Genomic DNA, 5749 nt, shown 5'->3' with positions numbered 1-5749 from the left:
TGTTCATCAGATGGAAGTAAAGTCATGAAAGATGCGTCTTCAATTTGTTTCTTGACTGTACTGTTCAAAAAGTTGTTTTTCTTCCAGTCAATGAGACTTTTCATATCTGCCAAGTTCAGTTGCTGTAGATTTTCTAGGTTATGTGAAAGAAAATTAACTATTGTTTATCATTTGATGCCTTCATGCTGTGTCTGTTCTAAACTCAGCTCCTTGCTGTGTAAAATGAGACAGTTGATTGTTTAACAGTTAGTTTATGTTGTCTGAGCTACTAAGACAAATTATAGTTATGTAGATTTTTATGTCTCTTTAATGTGTGGCTTTTACAAGCTTTTTGAGGACAGCTTTGTTTGTTCTTAATCTAATGTGATAGCAATGTTGTTTTATGATGCTGCTTTGATCCACACCCGTGTGCTGTCATTCTGGCATATATGGTCAAGAGGAAATACTATTCCTAGGCTAGCTGAACTCTTGACCTTTGTTTCTATCTGAGGGTTGTTCACTAACCTGTGAGGTTAACTATAGATATTTTCAGATTATGTGCCAGAGTATTGAAGGACTGAGGAATGCCAACTTGTTAGACAAAGAAAAGATAGCTAGGTGGTATCTTTGTCTCTCAGAAGTATGATCCATTGTGCTTCTGATTGTATTATTTGATTACATTCTGTCATATCCTGACGATTTGTGTGTTTATTGAGTGATCAAGCAATTTTCCACTGCAGTTCAGAGATTCAGGCAGCTTTAGGACAGAAGAAGAAGAATATTAAAGAGGTCTACAGCCAGCAGCTTTGTGCAGCTGTGCTGAGGCACAGCAGTACTTCAAGCTGAATAATGAACTGATAATGAAACGCTAACATGCTTATTATGACAATGCTAACTTGCTGATGTTAAGCAGTACTTAATGTTTAACGGCTAGATGACAGGTTAATGGATCACCAAAGTTATTGCAATGAATCCTGAGGGGAACATGAATGTGCGTACCAAATTTCATCCAACAGTTGTGGACACATCTAACTTAAAACCACATATTAATCTCATGGTGATGCAGAAGGAAAAGTCATACCAAGGTGCAGTAGGCCTCATCCCCTGAGTAACATAAACATCTGTACAACATTTCATGGCAGTCCATCTAAGATATTTCAGTCTGGATCAAATTGGTACGCCCCATTGCTTAACCATGCTGCCGCTAACATGACTAATAAATAACTTGACTTGATTTTTGATTTTCGAGTCTGAAGAAGACTTAAAACCCACATTTTATTTGAAGCAGAGACGATATCAAGGAGGCTTTTATAAGGCTTAAAAAAAAGGATTCATAAGATTGAATTTGAATAGGCCAAGCAGGAACGAGAATTATGGATTTTACATTGTCATAAACCTTTAATGTGGTGTAGCAGACAACTTTTATACAGTTTACAGTAGGTTTTCTCTTTAAATTTCAAACATGCTTGTGTATGTGTGTCGGTGATGTATTGTGAGTGTGTGTATGAGGCAGAGTGATGAGGACCGTTGTTGGTCTGTGGATGAGACGAAAGTAATTGGTAAATGGTTTGATTTCTGAGATGAAACCAGTGATGCCATTTACATTCCCCTCTGAGACGTCTGAGCTGAGCTGAGTGCATGTGTAACCTGAGAGGCCATGAAGACAGATATCCATGTAATTTGACTTACTGGCACTGAAAACACTCTCTATAACAACAGTTAGACGGTAAGATGCATAAAAGCACCCTGTTGTGAGCAATCACCTTCACACCATCAACATAATCCTGCTTCTATGATATGCAGAAACAAGATATAGTTGTAAACAAACAACAAATACAACATTGGCTACAGATGATGACTAAGATACAGTAGATTGACAGCTGTAGCGGTAAGAGCTCTTTGTCAGTGTACAGTATGTTGCTTCAGAGTGGCATGATTTAATGACTTTTAATGTTAAAACCTTTAACATCCATCTCCTCTGCCACTACGATTATTGTAGAACTGTTTGTTTGTGTGTCAAATTTAACAAGAACATGTAAACTGCAAATACAACTGAACCCTTGATGTGCAGTATGATACATTTCTTGGTGGATAAACATTTGATATTTTTAGTCACCTTACAGTCATGCTAACGTCTCCATGAGGCTGTACTTAGGCAAAACAGTGCTATAAGCTAACTTCTAACATCAGCATGCAACCATGCTCACAATGACGTGGCGATGTCGAGCAGGTAATGTTTACCATATTTAGCATCTTAGTTTAGCATGCTAACGTTTGGTAATTAGCACTAAACACAAGGCAAGGTTATTTATATCGCATATTTCAAACACAGGGAAATTCAAAGTGTTTTACAAACTGCAAAAGAATATGAGAACAAGAATAAGAACAATGAAACTAAAAGTAAAATTAATAGAACAGTAAAAATACATAAAACTAGATTTTAAAAAATAAAGACGCATTAAAAAGGCAGCATAAAGAATAAAAAAATATGAAGTGCAGCTTCAAAATTGAATGAAAAGCCATGTCAAACAGATGTGTCTTCAATTTAGATTCAAAAGTAGTCGATATTGTGACTATGTGAGTACAAATGATGTCATTAGTTTTGCAGGTATTTGTTGGACAAATAAAATTTTTGACCTGATGATGATCATGAAGGTTATAACAATCCATGCTGAGGTATGACATGATGTACATGAGTGTCTGGACCTCACGGTGGTGTGCCAGTTAAAGTCCAGATCAGGATGCACTGTTTAGGAATCACGACTTATGCAAAATTTTGTGCCAATCCATTGGATGGATGATGACGTATGTATATTTGACCGGATAAATGAAAACTTTGACCTACTGGTGACGCTAGAGAAAAAGTCAGGGGATCACCAAAGTCATAGGGGGCTCATCCGATGTGTGCCATGAAAGTCTGTATAAAAATGTCATTGCAATCCAGTTTTTTCAGGCTGGACCAACCGACCTTGCCATCCTGGAGCCATGCAAACAGAGTGGTTTAAAAAAACAAGAGCTTCTGTTTAGATAATATGGATAATACTTTCTCTTTGCTCCTTTCAAGATATTAATGATGCTGGGATCCTCGTTTTTCTTTTTTTGTGTGTATGTGTGAGTTGTATTTACTTACTTGTTTTAACTTTTGGCCCCTTATTTTCCTAAGTATGTTCTTCCTGTTATTGTTGTTAAACTCAACACCAGTCGTGCTTTTGGTTGTAGACTTTATGTTTTCATCTCAACAAACATTTGATCACAAACAGCTAATTTCTCCAGGCACAATGCAATGCAGTTATAAGCTACAGTAGGATGTGTGCGAGAGGCGAGGCCGACATCATACGCACGGGCACAATGCTCGCAAACTAGTCGACTACCTTGCCTGCACCCACACATACGCCCACCTTTGACTGCAAGCAACAAGTTCAACACCCGCTGGTAGTTTCTGAAAGTCAGCCTGAGGAAACGCAGGAAATTACAGAACAAAGTGAGGAAGCAATATGAGACATGTTTAGGGGAACTCTGTATAGCAAAAAAAAATACTTGAACTCCTAAAATAACTCAAGATAGGTAGATTACTGACATCATGTTATTATTGCTTTAGTAAAAAAAAAATACATGTAGCCATTAAATTTAAAAAATCAGCTCATGCAGCAGCTTTACAAATTGCAACTCTTAATGATATATTTGCTTTAAAATTGTGCCTTTTATATAAATACAGAGATTTTCTATATCCTCATATATATATATATATATATATATATATATATCCTTGCAATTACTCCTCTGTTAGTGGACCACAGTGAGCAGGAAGCATTATGTAAACGCAGGAACTCTGACACCGGTGCGGATGGAGGGAAGTATAGAAATGAACTATGGAGCAGTATGTTGCTCAGGTTGTTGTTGGTGGGCGGCAGCTGTATTTACCACTGGAGCCTGTTGTTTGCACTGATTTAATGAGCATCAGGACCACTTCAGAGCTGATGTCACCGTTCACCTCAGAGCAAGAGTGGGATTTCACCACATGGTTATAATAGATAATAATAAACCAGTTCGGACAGTGTGTGCAGCTCTACACACTTTGAGCTGTTGTTTTGAATGTGTATTTGCAACGTAAGTGAACTGGTGCTCTGCATGAGGACATTTCATCATTTCATATTTTATTGTTTGTATCTAAAAATAGGTTAGGACTGCTTCTGTGACAGGTTGTGAGTGGTTTTGGTGATGTAGCTGCGTTCCTTTAAATCAAGGCTGAAGACTTTTCTGTTTGTCGCTGCCTTTTTAAAAGTCAAATTTGAGGTTTTTGATTAATATCTTACACTGCTGTATAACGTTTACTCTCCTGTTTTACCTGTCTTATTCTATTTTGGCTTATTTTTATTTCCAATTTAACACTTTTTAATTGTATTTAAATGTCTTTCTATATTGCCTTGTGTTGCTTTTACATTCTGTCTTGATGCCTTTTATGTTAAAGCACTTTGAATTGCCTTGTTGTTGAAATGTGCTACACAAATAAACTTGCCTTGCTTTGTCATTTACTGTGCTCAAGTACGACTTTGATGTACTTCTACTTTACACTACTGTACACGTCAATGGAAAATATTGTACTTTTTAACCCACTACTGTACATTTATTTGAGAGCTGTAGTTATTAGTTACTTTAGTGATCAAGATTTTAGTGTAATCAGCTCATAAAATATGATTTACAGTTAAAATCTATAGTTAAAATTAGCAGCGCCTCCACCGGTTACAACAGTAAAAATGCTGCTTACACATTAATGCATCAGTAACAATCATTTAATAATATAATTTACAATAATATCACAATCACAGGAGCTGTTTGTCTGCATGACCAATACTTTTGATACCTTAAGTAAAATTTGTTCTTTTACTTACTTTACTTACTTTTACTTGACTGAAGTTTTGAATGCAGGATTTTTACTTGTTACGGGATATTTTTACTTTGTTGTATTATTATTTTTATTTAAGTAAAATATCTAAATACATTTTCTACCGCTGTAGCTTGCTGTGCAGCTGACTAAAGGAACAGATTCCACAGTTCATATCTGCTCCTTTATATTATTTCATGCTTCTTCTTAATAGAAACGAAACTGAGCTCCTGTCAAGGCGGTATGATTAGTTTTTACTTCCTCAATCAACACTTGTATTCTATTAATAGCACTTTGTTAGAATATTTGATTGCATTTATTCATTACAATGTATGTAAGTCGGTTCAAGTAGTAGAATACATGCAACATTCCTTTAGGAAGACTGAATGAAGCATGCAGCTGTTCTGTCAAAGAATCTTTTGTAAGCCGCTATGTGCTTCATTTGATTCAATTTGCAATTCGGAAGTGACTGATTTTGCTGGTTCACTGGTAAAAATACTCTGCGGTGAAATATTCCCATCACTCCACAGAGACATCACTTCTTCTGCTCCACGATGGACCTCAGTTCTGGTCTCTTGGTTCCAGTTTAGTGCTGTTAAACAGCTGCTTCTGGACTACATTCACAAGGTCTTGTCTCCCTCTGCAGGACATCAGCAGAGCTCACTGCTTATGTTTAGTTTCCTCTTGCTACACTAGTAGTCACTATAATACAGGGTATGAACTCGGTTGCACACACAGTATTTCCATGTCTAGTGTTTTGCAATTCACATACAAGTTATAAGGAACGATCATCAGACTGCATCCTGTGTATTCCCTCCGGAGTTGATTTCTCAAGCTTGTGCGTCTGGTGGATCGAGGTGATGTTATGTTTTCAGTTTCCCCTAAACG

Source organism: Thunnus thynnus, chromosome 6, assembly GCF_963924715.1.
Source record: "Thunnus thynnus chromosome 6, fThuThy2.1, whole genome shotgun sequence".
NCBI lineage: Eukaryota > Metazoa > Chordata > Actinopteri > Scombriformes > Scombridae > Thunnus > Thunnus thynnus.
Note: the sequence above shows the minus strand (reverse complement) of the source record.